Raw genomic sequence first — 20,931 nt, 5'->3', positions numbered from 1 at the left:
GCTACTACTAACCCATTATAACTGAACAGTACAACCACATCCTCTTGTAATAATACATCTTCTGTAGTAACTGCTTGAGGGGAAAAGACATTGATTAAAACCATCCAGTTTCCATATTACCTTTGTATGAAAGGCCCAGGTTCTAGACCAGCACTAGATGATGAAAATGTTCTATATCTGCACTGTCCAATATGGTAGCCACTAGCCACATGTGATACTGAGCTCCTCAAATGTAGCTAGTGCGAATGGGTTTGTGAATAATTGGGTGATTCAAAGGGTGGAGCTGGAGTATTCTTAGTTTTTAAAGTTCCTCATTGATTCAGATGCAGCCTGAATGATACCTGGGAAATCTTTGATTTCAAAGTCAATCTCACAAGGCCATTGGAAGGAAAAAACAGAAGTGAGGGAAGGACTTAGAAACACACATACAGTCTCTCCAGGTTTCAGTGTGGTTTCATCATCCTGCTGATCAAACCCCATTCCTCACCCTCCCTGTCCATGCACAGAGTCAAGCAGGAACACTATTTCTGGGCAGAGGTGTCCATCTGCTCCATAGCAGGGAGACGTGGAGGAGAGGTGTAGACCACCCATCCTGCACAGGCCTCAGAGGGACTGAGTGGCCCCAGAGTCTCTACACAAAAGCAAGACACATTTCCCAGATTCTCAAATGCCTGCTCCAGCAGTCAGCTCACCGGGAGGGTCCCAGCAGGTACAAAGCATGTTCTGGGAAGAAGGACAGTAACCTCTCTGCTACACTCCCCCCTCTTCCCATAAGTACCAGCGCAAGGGAAGAGAGAAGAATACAGATAGCTGGGCACTCTGGCTATTTACTGTTTTAGGGCCGCATAGCAGGCCAGGAGTTTTAGAGCAGTATTGCACATGGCAATGATGGGAAAAGAAGAGAAAGCCCCTGTCATTTAGTCTCTGCCACCTTAGTGGGGACAGGCTGTTCAGGTCATCCTTCTTGAATCTTCTACCTGAACATCTTTGGCTACTGGAGCTGAGAAGACTCACCATTGACTACTAAGGATTTTTTCCAAATTCCCCTGACTCCCTCGGTAAGGACACAAATGTATTTGCTATGCCAACTACAAAGAAACGCAGCTAGGCCATCCAGGCATCTGCTCCATCTGGGGTTTTATTTACTACCTAAGCCTCATTCTGAGTGAGGAAAAAGTATAGGGTGAACTGAGACAGCCAAGACAAGGTTTGGGATGATCTGCCCCTTTTTCACCCTGCTCCACCCTGACTCCCTTAAAAGTAAAAGGCCCAGACTTGCCACCCACAAAGATGTGATATGCACGATGAACACCCCAGGCTGCTCAGAGCAGCGAGTGCCCCTCGGGTACTCACGGTACACACGGACATCCAGGACGGCCGGACCTGCACAGTCACCTTACCCAGAACGCCCCGCTCATCACAACCAGCAATGTCAGCTCAGCACTCACAGCGCCTATTATCCTCAGCAAACCTGAATTGGAATGTAAGCCCAGAGATGTTAGCCCCCATTTCACAGATGGGTAGACAAGAAGAAGTCAGGTCAAGTGGTTTGGGGAGGAAGTTACCAAGATCCTCAAAGGCCAGGAAACGGGGCTCAGCACGCCTTGGAAGCACAGGCTGCGGGCGCCCCCGCCGGCCATCCTGAGCGGTTTCTTTCATAAGGGCTTTCACCCTCCCTGCTCCTCTGTGCTCGTTCCCCAGGCCCTGTTTGAGAAGGGATCCCCAACCCAGAGAGCCTTGCAGAGAGGGTTCTGGGGACCCCAAGTCATTCCGGGCTTTCGCTGGAAGGGCCTTGGGCCACGGACACAAGTCGGGATTGCAGGCCGCACGCAGAGCCGCATTTCCCGAAGCGACGCCTCTCGCCTCCCCACGTCCTCGGCGAAGCCACCCAGCAGCTGGGGCCTCGCCCGGACCCGGGGGACCTGTAGCTACCGTACCCCTCGAGCGCCCAGCGTTCCTGTACACATCACCGCGGACGGAAGAAAGGGTCGTGGTTCCGGCCTGCGGCGGTGCCCTCGTGGCTGCAGAAGCGCCTCGAAGACGCCGTCCCCGGGTGGCTTCCCGGCCTCCACCTAGCGGGGAGCGGCGTTCGTCCGAGCTCGGCCAGGAGGGGGCAACAGCAGCCCGGGTCCGGCTCCGCGGCCGCTACCCGCCGGGCTGCGCGCGTCGCCGTGGAAGCTCCGGGGGCGAGGGCTCCCCAGCTCTGCGCCCTGCTGGGCCTGCGCCCTCCCGCCGGCAGCCGGGGAGCGGGGAGCAGCAACCGGCCCCGCAGAGCTGCAGCCGCCGTCCGTGCACCCGCAGCTAGAGTTGGCCGCGCTGTTCTCGCTGGGACACGGCAGGGCATGGCCCCTGCCTTCAGGGGGCTTCTATTCTGGTGTCTGATCCCCAAGCCAGCAAACAAGAAGGGAAACGAAGGAGGCTGTCTGAGAGTATCTAAGGAGCTGCTTTGGATAGAGAGGTTAGGGACAGCCTCCAGAGGACCACTCTAAGGTGCTCAGGGAGTTGGAAAGGGCTGGAGAAAGAATGTTCCATCCTTGCTCAGAGCTTTCCAGGCAGGGCCAGATCCCAGCTTCAGTGCCCCCTGGGACCGGAAGAACTTGGTGTGGCTGGAGCAAGGCAGCCCAGGAGGGATAGGAGGAAGGAGGGCCAGACAGGGCAGATGGCAGGAATGGCATAAAGGTTTGGCTCCTAGTCTAAGAGGGGTGGGACACTTTAAGGCAGAGAGTGACACAAAACAGTCACTCTGGCCACTGCAGGGACATGCACGAAGAAGCCAGAGCTTGGTCAGTAGGATGTGGTGGTGGCAGGCAGGGACATCACCCTAGTGGTGGCTGTGAAAACAAAATTGATCTTGTTTCCTTTTAGACAGCTGTCAGACATGCTGATGGGGTGGTGAGGGGCTTGGGCACCAGGGTCCATGCGGCCAGCTCCTGTAGGCACTCACTGGTGTGGGGAGCATTGACTCCAGGGTCCCCTGAGCCTGACCCAGCTGGGGCTGCTGTGAACTGGCCAGGGGCAGAGGACCAAAGGCCTGGGGCAGCCTGACCAGGAAGAAGCAAAGGCCAGCTCCCAGAAGAATGTCAGGAGAGCAATGCTAGCACCCAAGGGGCCTGGGTGGGCACATGGGCCTTTTACACTTTAGACTATGCCCTTGCTTCCTGTCACCCTTCCAGCTCTCCTAGGAGAGAGGAGGCAGGTGGCACTTGTCCACACTCTTAGACAGGAGAAGGAGACCAGGAAGGTCATGACTTGCCCGAGGGGGTCCCAGTGGGCTGCAGAGTCAGGTTCAATCTCACCAGGCCCCCTGCTGCCTGCCCCAGGCCTGCCTGATCAGCACCAAGCATAGGGTGGAGCTCCCTTGGGGGGCTTGGTGTCTCTGTGCCAGTGTGCCATGATGGCACCAGGGTGCAGGGCTGGCAAGCAGGGCAAAGCCTAGGTTTCAGCTTGCCATTTCTCCCCACCCTCTGCGGGCACCCTGGGGTAATGAACACCCTGCCCAGGGCAGCACTACCAAGGGCCATGCTGTCGCCAAGCACTGGCCAGGAGGGAGACAGGGAGTGAGAGGAGTGCGGGAGGCTGCTGTGGAATTGAGGGGCTGGCCAGAGTTCACCAGAGCTGCCCCAGGGCCTGGAGGCCCCCTTGGGAGCCCCATGGCCTTTCAGCTTTTCAGGAGAGGCTCTCAGGATCTGAGGGAGAGCCACTCAGAACCGGAATGAGCTGGTTTGCAGTGGCTGGCTTTCTCCCTCCTCCCTCTCCCCCGCCAGCCAGCTCCTTCAGCGACAGGCTGGTTTTTGCCGCAGTTCCTGACCAAGGTAAACAGAGAAGAGGCCGAGGGAGGAATGCTCCGTTTCCATGGCAACTCAGAAGAGCAACCGCTGTCTCTCCCCGGTGTGTGACTTCAGGGGGAAGAAAAGGCCCACTAGAAAAGCAGCGGGGAGGAAGGACCCCATACCACACACATGGTGGGGAGGGGGCTGTTGTAGAACATGAAGGGGGCCAGATAGGGAATGAGGAGAGGAGTCAGGCAGATGAGCAGGTGGGCTGAGGAGATGGAGGCAGCCCAGGGGCCGGGGTTACACCAATAACAGCCACACACGCTGTTGTGACAACCGTCTCAGTCTGTGACTCACACCTCATACCCCTCAGTCTGTGACTCACACCTCATAGCCCTCAGTCTGTGACTCATACCTCACACCCAGGAAGCTGGAAACAGATGCCGGGACCCTTAGAGCTTCCCCCGAGCTCTCACCTGGCTGGGCCATTCCAGAAACCCTTCTGTGGGGCAGCTCAGCCAAGGAGCAACCGCAGAAGTTGGGCTCAGAGCACAGAACCCAGATGCCACAGAGAGTTTTCCTCAGAAACAGAGTCTACTTTTCCACCTGGGGGGGGCCAGGCACACCTGGAGGAGTGGGCTGGGGGGCCGCCACCCCCTCTGAGTCTCCCTCCTTCTTGTCTCACTGCCCTGCAAGGCAGACACCTGTGTGCGGTGCAGAATAAGTGCTGCAGAGGATTTGGAGTGGGTGTCTGCTCTCCCCCAGGGACCCAGCTTGCCCATTTGTCACCATGGTGCCCCCCAGCTGCGGACTGCAGCCCTCCCTGGTCTGTGACCCTCCACCGTCTGGGAGCATCTTTCTCTCAGGAATGTGAGGGCTCAGAAACCTCTTCAGCTTTCAAGGCTTTGTCTTAGATTCATCAGGAACTCGTTCCATCTAGGCATCAGCCTGGCAACTGGGGGCAGGGACTTTCTCCCACTATCCAGCTCTCTGTGGCCTGGGGTGGGAGGAATCCTGGGACAGAAAGAGGGGACAGCTTTACTGCTCTGCCCCGGCAATGCAGAAGGACTGAGGGATGCCCGTAGGGGCTGAGTGGAGGTACCTAACCTCAATTTCCTGGCCACATAGAGAACCCACACCTGGGTCCTGCTGGTGCTTGTGGTTGCCTGGGAGACACCCTCAGGACAGAGAACTGGGGATTGGGTTTGGGAGGAGGGAAGGAGAAACAGGATTGAAGCAAACAGACCTGCTTTTCCCTTATTAAACCCTAGAAATGCCAAGTTTACTCAGCTCTTCCCATGGCCCTCAGGCTTCTCTGACCTTAATGCTTCCACTCTCCCTTGTCCTTCTGTTGCAGCCACGGTGGCCTCCTTGCTTTCCTTGGGCAGCCAGGCATACTTCCACCTCAGGGCCTCTGCACTGGCTGTTCCCTCTGCCTGGAATGCTGTTCCCCGGGATTTACACAGCTCTATCCCTCACCTCCTTTGGTCCTTATTCAAATGTTGGCTTCTCAACCAGGCTGAGCCAGGCCTAGGGGGAGGTGAGGAGGCAGCAAGGCCTTCCGTGGTCCCTCTATTTAAAATTGCACACACACACACACACACACCAAGCACACCCTGGGTTCTTCCTAAGGAATGTAACACCATCTCACATCACATTTAGGGTGTTTATTGCCTAACTTCTGTCATTAGGATGGTGGACGGAAGTACTGAGGACAGGGATCTTCTCCTCTAGTCCTAGTTCTAGCGGTAGCTCTTCGTGGTAGGTGCTCACTATACACTGGATGGACGGGGCCACACATCCCGTGGGTGTGTCCTTTGCCTCCTCAGAGCAAGCAAGGGATGTGTTTCTGTCAAGAGGCTGGCAAAGTGGTAAGACACACAGGGGTTCTTGTTAAAAAGAAAAACAACTAGCTTAATGAAAAGAAGCGAAGGTGCACACTGATCGTTCCACCAGGCCTGGTGGCCCCGCCAGGCTCTATGATACCTTCTGCATAACAGCCTTTGTGGCGGGATTGGAGGGACCCAAATCACCCTGATACCCAGGAGCCTGCACCCTGGGGAAAGCAGGGTGGAGTACAACGGCCGAGGTGAGCTCCCCACCCGACCCTGTGCCAGGGTCAGCGGCATGCAGTGACTCGCTGTGGGCTCCAAGCCCAAACGGGACGTGTGAGGAGGCCTCAGCCACTGAGAGACTCAGCTTGGCGCGTTGGGAAGAGATGCAGGGACGGGGAAGGGACCACCTTAAAACCACACAGCTCCTTGGTGGAGGGAGACACCTGCAACCAGGGTTCCTCTGGAAGAGGGTGTACCCTTGCCAACCTGGAGTTTTCAGCCTTAATCTCTCCCAGCCCAGCTCCACAAACCCCATCAAGTTCTGATGGAGATTCAGGCTGCTGTAAACCCTAGGGAGCAGTTCTACTTTGTAGCACATGGGGCACCATGAGTCGGCAACAAGTTTGGTTTGGTTTTTTGGTTTCATCCTGGAAGGCCTCTTGGGGAAGGAGGGGACGCAGGCCAGCAGGGCCCATCAGAGCAGCCCGCATACCTTCCAGCCAGGGTCCTGCTTTTCTTGATCAGGAAAAGGCCTCACAGTCTCTCAACATGAGATCCCCACGCCAGCTTCATCGGCCTCACCCGGCAGCTTGTCAAGAAGGAACGCTAGTGCGAGTCCGCTTTAACAAGACGCCCCAGTGATTCGTATGAGCGTTAATGGCTGAGAAGCGTTGCTAATGCTGCGTATGAGAATCACCTGGGAAGTTTTAAAAACTACAGACCAACGAAATGAGAATCTCCCAACTCTGGAGATTCTGATTTAGTTGGTCTGAGTGGGGCCCTGGCATTTTTTTGGATGCTTCCCAGGTGCAGCCAGGGCGGCAACCACCACTGTAGAGTTAGCTCCATGGTGGAGGGTGGAGTCCAGCGTAGCACCCATTAGCTTAGCAGGACCCATTTCAGTAAGGTTCTGAGCAACCTGCCAGGGAAGAGTGGTGGTGTGGCCCAGGACCAGTGCAGAGAATGAAGAAAGAAGCAGGATGGCAGCTGGGGGCTTGGAACACCTCATATTTCTGGGGCTCTTTGGGGTCAGCCAGCAGAGCCCCCCCTCAATTTGTGTCACACTCAGGCTGAGGTCATCTGCCATTAGAGGGTCCACAATCAGAGAGAGTGTCAGAGGCCATCCAGGTGGCTTCCAACCTCAGGACTGCTCTGCTCCTTCCCTGCACTGGGCATGGCAGTGTGGTAGGCCAGGGGGTGGGGAGGACACTGCCAGGTGCGCTGTTGTTCTACCTGTTATCAAGATCCACCCATCCTAAGACCAGGGGCATCAGAACCTGGAGGCAGGAGGTCTCCATGTCAAGTTCCCAGCATTCTCTAAGACATCTGTCCCTTCAGAGCATCCATCCCACCACCTTCTCCTCTTAGCACTCTCATCCCTCACCGAATAAAACCAGTTGCCAACCAGTCAATTCCAACTCACGGTGACCCTACGTGTGTCGGAGTAGAACTGTGTTCCACAGGATTTTCAATGGTTGACTTTTTGGAAGTAGATTACCAAGCTTTTCTTCTGAGGTGCCTCTGGGTGGAACTTGAACTGCCAGCCTTTACGTTAGCAGCCAAGGAGTTAACTGTTGACACCATCACTCTCTCTGCAAAATAAAACTTGTGAAATGACCAGAGCTGGTTCTATGTCCATCTGCTTCACAAGGTTTTGCTGTTTCTCACATTGGTGCAAAGTCTGCTGTACCTAATTGCCAACAATGGGTTCTAGCAATTCCGTGTCAGTCAAAACACCCACTTGCAGCATGAGTCACCATCAATTTCCTGCTTGCTTGCCTGCCTGCCTCTTTCCGATTGACCAGAAAATTTCAGAACAGCCTTTATTGCTTTTGGCAAAACAAAACACTGCCATTAAGATTTACAGAGCCCAAGGCTGGAACGCTGTAAGCGGCAGAGTCATTTACGCAGCGAGCTTCAAAAGGTAAAAAGTTAGCATTTCAGAGGTAATTTCATAAAAAGGATCATCAGATTAATCATGATGTCAATTTAACAGTGGTGTCCGAAATAATTAATTAGCTTTTCTGGAGTCGGCAATGCAAAAAAGGGACTCTAAAAGGTATAAAAATGGCTGTGTCACACATAAATAAGTATGTTTTGGGCCATCGATCTTGAGAGATTTCTAGTTAGAATTTTCCCAGTGGAATGTCTGGTGTGGGTGGCACAGAGACAGGAAAAAAGCAAAAAGCTCTTTGGGGTTCCAAGTCTCACAAACAGTCTGTGGATGGGGCTGGTGGGGGCTTGTCCACACTCGCTGGGGTGGAGGCTGGCCAGGGAGGGGGCTAACATGCCACGCACTGAGTTGGCCTGTGACACCTGGAAAAGGGGTCCAACCAGACTGCTCTGATCGAGGCCCAGGTGTGAATTGCAATCTGCTCGGGAAATCACCCACTCAAGCTTCGAGACAGAACAAAACCCAAGCACTCAAGGCTGGTTATAAACACAGTCCTCACGGCTCTGACAACACAGCACAGAGTCCATCTGTCCACATTTGATTCCATCTGTCCATACTGAATCCGTCCATCCACATGTCAGGGTGAGGCTCTGTCCCCAGTGGGGGAACGGTGGAAAAGTCAAGACTAGGGTGGTGATGTTCTCAATGTTACTGTATTTTTTTATTAAAAAAAAAATTTTTTTTTTTTTTTAACAGGTTCAGGGCAGAATGTAAAGCTATGACAAATCTAGGTAACAGGTACATTAGTATTCTCTGTTATTGTCCAAATTTCTCTTAAAGAATTAGAAGAAAAAAGAGTCAGATTCTTTCTCTTGAGGTTGCTAACCTGATAGGCCTGGAACCTGGAGCCACTGGGGCCACATGGCCTCGCCCTGGGGAGGGCTGCCCTGTCCAGGACAAGCCAGCTCCACGGAGGAGCCTGGAGGGTGTAGGGTACCTGGACCAGGCCGGCCTGGACGTTTTAGTCACACAACCACTGCGTCCATCCCCTCTGTGGCTGTAAAGAACAGAGAAACAGTGCAGGGGTTTGGTCTCAGTTAATCTGCTTAATTAGAATGTGACCTTCCAGGCCTTGCCCTTCTCTAAAATGTTGTGAGGACACTCCTATATCCCTAAAAGATTTGAACTCAAGGACTCAGAAACTTGTCTACCAACGTCCGCTGCAGCATTATTCATGGTAGCCAAAAGGTGGAAACAACCCAAGTGTCTGTCAACAGATGAATGGATAAACAAATGTAATACAGACATACAAACGTAACACAGATGTACAAAGGAGTATTATACAGCCATCAAAGGAAGTTCTGATACATGCTAGGACAAGGCTGAACCTTGAAAACATGTGCTGAGTGAAAGAAGCCAGACACAAAAGGACAGATACTGTGTGATCTCACTCATGTGAAATGTCTAATAAAAAAAAAAGAAATGTCTAGAATAGATAAATTCATACAGATAGAACATAGAATAGAGGTTACCAGGGGCTGGGGGCCGGGGGTGGAGGGACCGGGCACTGCTGCCCAGGATAACTGTGAGGCGCAGCTTTAGCTCTCAGTGAAAGAGCTCCGGAAGGCCCACCAACTCTGCTGGGCTGAAAAGGAAGCAGTAGCGGGTAGGGCTGGGAAGGGATGGTGCGGAGACCAGGCGAGGTGCCCGGGCTTACCCAACCTGGCTCTCAGCCCAGCAGGTGTAGGGTGGCACTCCCACCTGCCGGTCACCTGCCTCAGTTGTGGCCACATCTGCCTTAGGTCAGCCAGGAGCCCAGTTTCCATCCTTAGCTTCACCTATCTAACGGGACTGAGGATGGTGGGCCAGACGTGCAGACATGCAGGAGAGGCAGGCGGCCCAGCAAGGTGTGGTGAAGAGGCAGCACAGGTATGTGGGCCACTGCAGAGAAGAATTCCCACAGGGCTCTGAGTCTCTCAAGAACTTCCCTGAGGTGTTGTGACTTTATTCCAGCAAGCAGTGTAGCTTGCTGTGTACAGAGCCCTGGAGTCCTTGGGTGTGGCAAATGGTTCACACCTTCAGCTGCTCTCCCAAAGGTTGGAGGTTCAAGTCCAGCCAGAGGTACCTTAGAAGAAAGGCCTGGCAATCTATTTCCAGAATCAGCCATTGAAAACCCTATGGAACACAGTTCTACACTGACACACATGGAGTTGCCATGAGCCAGAGTGGACTAGATGGCAGCTGAAGGCTGGTTGGTTGGTTGGAGTATAGAGCCCTGCATTAGACCCTGGGGAGCAAGAAGGAGACAAGAAGAAACAGGAAACATGTCTGGCCCCAAGGATATTACAAAATGGTTGGGAAACACCAGTCTATCCACAAAATGACCTGAGAACAACCCAAGCCCAGCTACAGTGGATATTATGGTACACAAACCATGAGGACTCAAAAGGGCAGTGTGACGAGGCAGAGGGCTTTGCCGGAGGTGGCATTAAAAGTTCAAGAATACTCGAATGGCGAGGATGACTGTGATCCCTGGGGGATTTTTGCTGCCAAGCATACAAATGGGCCCCTTACCAGGAAATATGCACTAGGATGAGCTAATGAAAACTGTGTACATGGTGATCCATACATGGGGGTCGGGTATGGAGGTACTGATGAAACCTGTGTACATGATGATCCATAAGTGGGGGTGGTTGGATATGGAAGTACTAATGAAGACCGATCCTTATGGGGGCTATGAAAGTACTAATGAAGACTGTGTACACTGTGATCCATATGGTGTGTATGGAAGTACTAATGAAGATTGTGTACATGGCGATCCATATGGGGGGGATATGGAAGTACTCATGAAGACCATGTACACAGTGAACCACGGGGGTATATGGAAGTACTAATGAAGACTGTACATGGTGAACTATGGGGGGTATTGAAGTACTAATGAAGACTGTGTACTCTGTAATCCATATGGGGTGTATGAAAGTACTAATGAGGACTCTACATGGTGAACCATGGGGGGTGTGGAAGTACTAAAGAAGACTGTACATGGTGAACCATGGGGTGTATGGAAGTACTAATGAAGACAGTATACATGGTGCACCACGGAGTGTATGGAAGTACTAATGAAGACTGTACACATGGTGAACCATGGGGGGTGTGGAAGTACTAATGAAGACTGTACATGGTGAACCATGGGGGATGTGGAAGTACTAATGAAGACTGTACACATGGTGAACCATGGGGAGTGTGGAAGTACTAATGAAGACTGTACACATGGTGAACCATGGGGGGTGTGGAAGTACTAATGAAGACTGTACATGGTGGACCATGGGGGATGTGGAAGTACTAATGAAGACAGTATACATGGTGAACCATGGGGGATGTGGGAGTACTAATGAAGACTGTGCACATGGTGAACCATGGGATATATGGAAGTACTGATGAAGAATGTACACATGGTGAACCATGGGGGTGTATGGAAGTACTAATGAAAACTGTATACATGGTGAACCATGGGGGATGTGGAAGTACTAAAGAAGACTGTACATGGTGAACCATGGGGGATGTGGAAGTACTAATGAAGACTGTACACATGGTGAACCATGGGGGGTGTGGAAGTACTAATGAAGACTGTACATGGTGGACCATGGGGGATGTGGAAGTACTAATGAAGACAGTATACATGGTGAACCATGGGGGATGTGGGAGTACTAATGAAGACTGTGCACATGGTGAACCATGGGGGATATGGAAATACTAATGAAGACTGTACACATGGTGAACCATGGGGGTGTGGAAGTACTAATGAAGACTGTACTTGGTGGACCATGGGGGATATGGAAGTACTAATGAAGACTGTATACATAGTGAACCATGGGGCATATGGAAGTACTAATGAAGACTCTACATGGTGGACCATGTGGGGTGGGGAAGTATACTAATGAAGGCCATACATGGTGAACCATGGGGGGTGTGGAAGTACTAATGAAGACTGTGTACATGGTGATCCACACAGGGGATGTGCATGTTGACTCACTCGACTGGTTCCATGGTGCTCATACTTGAGTGTGCTGAAGAATTACCCAAAGACCTAGTTACAAATGCAGACTAGGGGGCCCAGCCCTCGAGGTTCTGACTCAGTAAGTCAGTGGGCCCAAATCTGCATTTTCAACAAACTCCACAGATGGTTCTGTTGTGAGTCTGCAAAGCGTGCTTTGAGAATCGTGCTTTAGGACTCAAACCTGGGCCCTTCCCTCTAGCGACTCCAGGAGGGTAAAGTAAATAAGGGATGCTCATCTTGTCCATTGTTTAAGACTCCTCCACAGGTCAGCCCCACCTCAGCACCACACACACACCACACACACACACCACAACACACATACACCACACAACATACATACATACCACACCACATACACACACATAACACATATATACACAGCACATACACACACACACCATATCACATACACACACCACATAACATACACACATAACACATATACACACAGGGCATATACATACACCATACAACATACATACATACCACGCCACACACCACATACACACACACCACAACACACATAGACACACACCACATAGACACACATCACATACCCACACCACACAAAAAAATACACACACACCACACAACATACACACATACCGCACAATATACACACATACCATAACATATACACACAGCACGTACACACACTCCACACCACCTCACATGCATGCCCCACACAACATGCATGAACCACATCACATACTCACACGTCACATACATGCCCCAAACATACAGGAGTCCATCACCCCTGGCTGGGCCACGGTCTTCAGGTGGAGCCAGTTTGTCCCTGCATTAGTGTCCCAGGGCTGCTGTAACAAAGCACCACACACAGGGCGGCTTGTAAGAACGGAAATGTATTGTCTCACAGTTCTGGAGGCTTCACCTAGGGATCAGAGTATTGGTGGGTTGGCTTCTTCTGAGGGCTCAGAGGGAGAATCTCTTCCATGCCCTTCTTGCTTCCTGTGACAGCCAGTGGTCCCTGACATAGCTTGGCTTGTAGCTGCAGCTAAACCCCGTCTCTGCCTGTCTTCACATGACTGTCTTCCCTGTCTCTTCCTCTTGTATGAGGCCACCACTCAGATGGGATCAGGACCCACCCTGCCCCAGTATGACCTCATGTTAACTGATTGCATCTTCCAAGACCCTCTTTCCAAACAGGGTTATATTCACAGGTACCGGGGGTTAGGACTTAGATTTTTAAGGGACACGATTCAAGCCACACTAGCCACCCACACAGTGAGGTAGGGAGAGGCAGGGTCAGGCAACAGCTCATTCTGCCCATGGCTGCCGTTAGAGATGAGCTTTGGAGGAAGGTGTGGCCCCTGGCTTCTGGGCCTTTCCCGGCACTGCTGTTCTAGGTCCTTTCACCTCTGCTGAGTTGTACTGGGAAACCCTGGTGGCATAGTGGTTAAGAGCTACAGCTATCAACCAAAAGGTCAGCAGTTTGAATCCACCAGGTGCTCCTTGGAAACTCTACGGGGCAGTTCTGCTCTGTCTTGTAGGGCCACTATGAGTTGGAATCGACTCGATGGCAATGGGTTTGATTTTTTTTTTTTGAGTTGTATTGATCACAGATGGAGAAAACGGATACAGGGAAGGAATGCGATGGGCCAGAGATGAAGGCAGCCAGGGGCCTGCCTGAGCATGTGAAGTGTTCAGTAAATCCACTGACTGATGAGGGTGGGCAGGGAGAGGACACCGAGGTGCTGGCTCCCCGACTCCTACCTCCGAGGCCCAGTGTGGCGGTCGGGAGGGGCAGAGACCAGGGTGAGACTGGACTGGCTCTTCTCTCGCCTAGGGGCTGGCCAAGGAGAGGAGTGGCCTCCAGCTTCCTGAACACTTGCCCCTTGGCCCCCCCCATAGTGCTCCCCCTTCTAGGGCAGAGAAGCTTCTAGAAGGAGAGGGCTAAGGTAAGTGACCACCATAGGAGTGTGAACTCCCTCCTTCTCCAGGGTGCTGGCACACAGTGGATGACTAACATACAGCACTTGGCACCCATAGTAGCCTCCGGATCCAGAGTAGCTCAGAGAAGTCTGGAGCTGGCGCTGGAGTAGCCATAGGGACCAGGAGGAGGAGAGGCCATTATTTCCACCCGTCCCAGGCACGTGTCACCACAGCCTCTGCGCAGGGCAGAACCGAGGAAGGGAGTCTCCTCCCGGGGCCCCAAGCTGGCCTCCCACAGCTCCAGAGAAGGGCCGGGCCGGCCCGTGTACTGTCTCAGGCTTCCTCCCCTCAGTGGCGCTCTCTGCTCCGCCCGTCTCCTCCTCTGTCACTCACCCCTTGCAGGATCCGCTCACGCCCTCCGCAAAGGCCACAGCTCCTGGCAAACATGCCAACAAAGGCTCCCGTGGAGGAGGAGGAAGGGGCTGGTGGCCAGGCCGCAGGGGGAGGGGCCCTGACAGCTCGGTGAACGGCTCGTACCCTTGCAGCCGTGGTACCGCCACCACCGCCAGCAGTGGCCGTTGAGTCGACAACTCACGGCGTCCCTCTGTGTGTCAGAACAGAACTGGGCTTCACGGGGCTCTTGATGGCTGATTTTTCAGAAGTAGATCACCAGGCCTTTCTTCCGAAGCGCCTCTGGGTGCACTTGAACCTCCAACTTTCCAGTTAGTGGCTGAGCATGTTACCTGCTTGCACCACCCAGGGAAAACCCCAACCCAGCCTAGAAGTCACCAGAGGGCAAGGCAGCCACGTGAGGTGTGACCACCCTGCCTTTGGGGGTTGCTGGCAGGGCAGCACTGTTTGAATGAAGAAGAGGCCTCCTTCCTCCTTTGGGATGGAGACCCAGCCCTGTGCTGGAGCTCCTACCCCACTACATGCTCCAGGGCCATGGTGGCTGGGCCCCACAGGCAAGGACAGTGCTGGAGGGAGACCAAATTCTCTAGAGAGGCTGTGGTGAAAGGATGGGGCAGGGACATGGAGGTGGGGGAGGAATAAGGGCCAAGAGGGGAAGGATGGGGGGAGGTGGGAGGCCCTGCTAAGAAGGTATGCGGTTGGGCCCAGGGCCACCAGCTGAATCTGGACTCTAGCCAAGAGCAGGTGGTCATTAGACCCCTGGGTCCCACCCTGCCTAGTGGGGCCCTGGTGCCAGCTAGGGGCTGGCATGCAGTCCACACCCAAGGGAGCCAGGGCACACGTGCTGCTCAGGGGATCAGACGCGTGCCTTCTCCAGCTTGCTCACATGCCCTTGTCCGCCCCGGGAGAGAAGCATGCCCATCTGGCGCCTGCCTGCCTGCCCTGGCTCCCTGGGAGCACAGTCATCTGTCCTTGCTCGTCCTTCCTGCTCCAACCTCCATCCTGTGTGCTGTCCCCAACCCCGCTCCAGTGCCCTCAGGGTGAGTCTTTGGCACTGTGTGTCCAGCTGGGATGTCCTCCGGAGCCTCTGTACCCACCTCATACCCAGGGACACAGACTCCTGGGGGAGGCTCTGTGGGAGAGGGCACCAGACCAGTGCCAGGCCAGCCCTCCTCAGGCTGCCATATGACCTTTCCCTAACCCCCTAAAGGGCAGTAGGACAGGCCTGCCAGAGGCTGCAAGAAGAGTCTAATCCAAGAGGTGGTGGGGCCAGGGGACTGTCAGATGAAGTCAATGTCCTGGCACCAGAGTCAGCCTGATGGGAAAAACGAACAAACTGAGAGGAAAAAACTACCACTCCTCAGCCAGCCACACGGTCTCAGCCAGACCTCCAGGCAGGGCTCTGACCAGCACCCACGACCACAGCGCGCTCGCACGCCCTCTTGCGGCTGTGCGATCATTGTAAAATGGGACAACCCAACTGTTTCGTCCCCAAGACCACTTCTCAGTTTTCCTGAGGTGGGACACAGAAGGAAAAAAATCTCAACTACAAGCTGGAGCAGTCGGAAAAGCCAATGCTGTTTGCATGCAGTGTTTTTCTTTATTGTGGTTAAAATATATATAACAAGACATTTGCCGTTTCAACCATTTTTGTATGTACAATTCAGTGACATTAATCATGTTCATCACATTGTGCAACCATCACCACTATCCATTTCCAAATCTTTTATCACCCCAAAGAGAAACTCAGCACCCTTAAGTAATCACGCCCCACCCTCCCCTCCCCGATTAGTGATTAGTGGTAATCACTAATAAACTTTGGTCTCTATGTTCTAGACGTAAGAATTTCTCCTAAGTGGGGTCGTACAATATTGTCCTTTGTGTCTGGCTTCTTTCACTCAGCGTAATGTTTTCAAGGTTCATCCATGTTGTAGCATGTCTCAGAACTTCACTTCTCTTTATGACTGGATGGCATGTGGTGGTACATGGTAGATATAAACAGCTTCCTTCTTTTGTGAGGTCACATACATAGTTGGCTTCATGGGTGTACGACCTGCTCATTCACACGGGGTCCCACGTTTGGCTTAAAGCTCTGCTGTCTCCATCTTGAAATTCTTACCACTTTTTGGACAAGGGAACCTGTATTTTTATTTTGCACTAGGTCTCGCAAATTATGTAGTCAGTGCTGACTGAAGATACTTACGGAGAAGGAGCGTGGACATGTCTGAAGGATTTTGGTATCTGTAACCCAGAAAGTTTTTGAACATTTCCTCATCTTGGGTGCCTGGGGAAGAAGAGTTGCTCTTAGGTGCGGTCAAGTTGGTCCTGACTCACAGTGACCCTGTGTATAAGAGGACAAGACGTTGCCCCGTCCTGTGCCATCCTCACAATTGTTACTATATTCGAGCCCAGTGTTGCAGCTACGGTGTCAACCTGTCTCATTGAAGGTCTTCCTCTTTTTCACTGACCCTCTACTTTACCTAGCATATCCTTCTCCAAGGACTGATCTCTCCTGATAACATGTCCAAAGTATGTGAGATGAAGTCTTGCCATCCTCACTTCTAAGGAGCATTCTGGCTATACTTCTTCCAAGACAGCCTTGTTTGCTCTTTCAGCAGTCCATGGTATATTCAGTATTCTTTACCAGCACCATAATTCAAATGCATCAATTTTCCTTTGGTCTTCCTTATTCATTGTCCAGCTTTCAAGTGCATTTGAGATCACTGAAAATATCATGGCTTAGGTCAGGGGCACCTTAGTCCTCAAAGTGACATCTTTGCTTTTTAACAGTTTAAAGACTTCTTTTGCAGATTTGCCCAATGCAATAAAACGTTATTTGATTTCTTGACTGCTGTTTCCATGGGCATTGAAGGGAGAGAAAACCAAAAAAATCCATTGCCATCAAGTCAATTCCAACTAATAGTGACCCTATAGGACAAAGTAGAACTGCCTCATAGAGTTTCCAAGGAGCGCCTGATGGATTTGAACTGCCGACCTTTTGGTTACCAGCCGTAGTGCTTAATCACCGCACCACCAGGGTTTCCTGAAAGGAGAGAGGGTGAGCCAATTAAGGAAGCTCTTGGTGAGAGTTAAAGTTTTCCAGGGAACCGATGAGTCCTCCATCCACAGTCACTGTCCGCGGAAAGAGGGGCACCAAGGCTCTGTGGGATCACCTCTGCAGTGGCGGAGACTTCTGCTTGTCATCTGTATACATCCTTTCCTTCTTCTGTAGCACTAGGATTACTAGCTGGACACACGGCCATGGAGAACAAAAACTTACTTTTCCCAGACTCCCTTGCAGCCGGATGTGTCCATGTGATTAAGTTCTGGCCAATGGGATGTACAAGGAAGTATCTGCTGTCATCTGGAAACTTCCTTAAGAAATGGTTGCAGTGTGCCCTTTCTTCTGAGCTGTATTTTTGATTTATGACATAGCAGAAAAGTTTTAAACTCTTAGACTCAAATCTGAGGGAGTTACAAATGAATATGCTATTTGTTCTATCAAAGTCCCTGGGTGGTACCAATGGTTAAGGTGCTTCTCTGCTAACTGAAATGTTTGAGGTTCAAGTCCACCCAAGTGTGCCTTGAAAGAAAGGCCTGGTGATCTACTTTTGAAAAATCAGCCATTGAAAACCCTATGGAGCACAGTTCTACTCTGACACACATGGGGTCACCATGAGTTGGAATCGACTGTTTTGTGTGTTTTGTTTTGGTCATTTCACCATAGGGATTTATGTAAGGGTGAACTAGCATGTGCTGTAATGTTCAGTTCTTCAAACCAGTAAGGTAAGACTAGCATCCCCTCTCTAAAGGGGATCCTAGTGGGGGGAGCTGAGAATCAGTAAAATCTAAGGCAGTGATATGCGCAAAGAAGAAAGTGAGCAATGGGGGTGTTATTTTAGTGCGGTAAGAAAGGGTCTGAGGGTGAAATTTGAGTAGAGGTCTGATTGAAGAGAGGAGAGGAGCTATCACGGATGGCTGGGGGAAGAGTCTTCCAGGTAGAGGGGATACATTCAAGTTGTTTTGCCAAAAGTAGGGTTCAGACATACATTTCCAACTATCTGTTGTCATCTCCATTTGGATGTCCCAATAGCCATTCACACTCAACATGTTTCACATTTCTCTTCCACTCCAAACCTGCTCCTCTTCCTCAATTTATTTCTGTTATTAGTGCCACCTGCTGTCTTCCCAATCACCCAGACCGAAATCTTGGAGTTGTGTGCACCACTTCTGTCCATTTTCCTTCAAAAAATGCTCTCCAATCTTTTCTGCCACCTCTAGAGTCCAAAAATCCATTGCCGTCGAGTCATTTCCAACTCATAGTGATCTTATAGTGCAGTGGTGAAGAGCTACGGCTGTTAACCAAAAGATAGTCAGTTAGAATCCACCAGCCGCTCCTTGGAAACCCTATGGGGGCAGTTCTACTCTGTGCTATAGGGTCACTATGAGTCGGAATTGACTCAATGGCAACGGGGTTTTTTGTTTGTTTGTTTTTCTGGAGTCCAGGCCCTGGGTTACTGCAGCAGCCTCTTCCTGGGTCTACTACTGCAGCTGCTCTGGCTTCTGTCCATCCTCAGGACATAGTCAGATTCATCTTCCCAAAACTTTAACTTTGACTTAAGTTAATTTCTGCTAAGAAGCTCCAAATCTCTTCCAAGTCTATGAATAGTCTGAAATCCTTAGCCCAACACCTAAGGTCCACCTTTCTTTCCAGTTCTATCTTTCCATGTGCCTCTAAACCCATCCCAGTTTGGCTTCTTTGAAGTTTTCCAAAGACATCTTTCCCTTTTCAGTCTTCACGTCTTCATTCTTGCTTCTCTCTTTGCCTGCTGAAATTCCTGTGCCACCTCTTCCATGAAGCCTCTCCTCAGCTCCTCACTCAGCGAGCTTTTCCTTCTCTGACCGCCTATGAAATTTTATTTGCACCACTTTTTGATAGTTTGGATTTTTTCCAATTGTCAAAGCAATATGCTACTGAGAAAAAAATGGAAAATGGAAAAACAAGTATTCATATTCCTATTTCAACGAGTTGACATTTGGATCTTCTCTCTAGTCCTTGGCGATATTCACGCATATTTCTACATAACTTTGATTTGTTTTCACGTCTATTCAACATTTTTTCCCCATCCTCCTACTCTGTCTCTTCAACGTTGTAGGAATTTTAAAAAGAAGGCAAAATAAAAGTCTTTAGGTATCTCATCCTGAGATGTATCTCATGGAGTTGAATTTACTAAACTGTTCATCACCATTTGGATGGATTTTGTTTTTAGCTATCATAGACTAGAAGCTATCTGAGGGAAAGAAGAATATCTTAAGTCTTCTTTGTATTTCAAAGTACCCAGCAAAGTACTTCAATCAGTATTTATTGAACAGATGAAGAAATGAACACAATGAACACCTCTAGGCATAACTATCTTTTTTTTTTTTCTGTTCAATATTTTCCTGGGATCAGTGGGACAAATGGTATTAACATTTTTTTTTTTTGGACTTTACACGTGGTGGCAGATTGTGTTTTCCCAAAATGGCCACACCAATATATGTCCCATCCCACATGCTGGGACATGGGACATTCCTCCATTGAGAGCTGGAGTTTATGTTCTCTGCCCTTGAAATTGGGCAGATCTTTGTAACTGCCTTGATCAACAGAATGGGGAAAAAGAGATGTTATGGAACTCCCAAGGTTAGGTCATAAAAGGCAATATGCTTCTTCCTGTCTCTTTCCACTTGAACTTGGAACTCAGCCACCATGTTATGAAGAAGCCCAAGCCACATGGAGAAGCCACATGTAGGCATTTCATCAACATCTCTAGGTAGGTTTCCAGTCACTAGCCATGAACAAGCTTTAAGGTGATTCCACCTTCCAGGCCCAGGCATTGTATAGCAGAGATGAGCTCCCCCACTGTGCCTTGTCTGAATTCTTGACCCACAGGGGGAGATAATGATTATTGTTGTTTTGGAGAAATTCGTTATGTAGCTGGAGTAACTGGGACACATTTATTGTCCCATGTTGTGTTCCTAAAGGGCTGTACCAATTTGCAATGCCACCAGCTGCAGAGGGCTGAAGCTTGCCTTTTTGGGGACACTTATCCTAAACTCTCCGAATGGCATCTCCACTTCTAAACTGTAAACTCCTTGAGGGGACACATTACTGCATTCTTGTTGGCCATTCTTAGCATAGGGCATTGTTCATAGCAGGCACTCTGTAGACGCTTGTCCATTTATGAAAAGTATACACAACTAGGATGTGCATCTCTGAGAGTGTGCTGGCCAGGAGACACAGCTGATGACTGAACAGACTGAGGCTACCTTGGCTTCCTCATCAGAGAAAGCAGCTTCTGGACAAGCCGCTCAGAAAACACATCCTTTAGTTCATGTAGACAAACGCTTGGAGAAAACTCTACAAGGTCTCACTGAATAGGATCATGGCATCCTGGTAGCAGGTCAGATCATTCCTACATCTCATACCTGGATCCACCCCAATACAGCTCCAGCTGTGAGGGCTTGCAAGATGCCAACAATTTTGTATCCTACTGAGAAACTACTGGCAGAGAATTACCTAGATGGCTTTTTACCCTTTACTATTGAATCAATTTTCATGTAGCCCAACAATGAAAAATGCACGGGCCCTGCTAGATTAAACTCTGCCCCTCAAAAAGACATGCTGAAGTCCTAACCCCTGCACTGGTGAATGTGACCTTGTTTGGGGAAATACGGTTTTTCTTTGTAGATTTTATCAGTTAACTTAATGAAGTTATACCTGGATAGGTTGGGTCTTAACCCTAATCCTTTCTGAATGTCATTTTATAAAAAGACAAAGACAGTCAGGGAAATAGAGTCACACACACACAA

The 20,931-nt window shown here is 50.7% G+C and overlaps 1 protein-coding gene across 1 annotated transcript in view; it reads right to left on the bottom strand.

Annotated features, from left to right (window-relative positions):
• Positions 1–15,904: 15,904 nt before the first annotated feature.
• Positions 15,905–20,931, bottom strand: part of TMEM209 (transmembrane protein 209) — a 36,521-nt gene continuing 31,494 nt past the window's right edge. The window contains exon 16 of the transcript XR_007518434.1: positions 15,905–18,437. The gene's annotated coding sequence lies outside the window, so the exon portion shown is untranslated. The remainder of the gene's footprint in view (positions 18,438–20,931) is intronic.

This window comes from Elephas maximus, chromosome 8, assembly GCF_024166365.1.
Source record: "Elephas maximus indicus isolate mEleMax1 chromosome 8, mEleMax1 primary haplotype, whole genome shotgun sequence".
In the NCBI taxonomy this organism is placed as follows: domain Eukaryota; kingdom Metazoa; phylum Chordata; class Mammalia; order Proboscidea; family Elephantidae; genus Elephas; species Elephas maximus.
The sequence above is the reverse complement of the archived record's forward strand: the minus strand, read 5'-3'. Positions and strand labels throughout refer to the sequence as shown.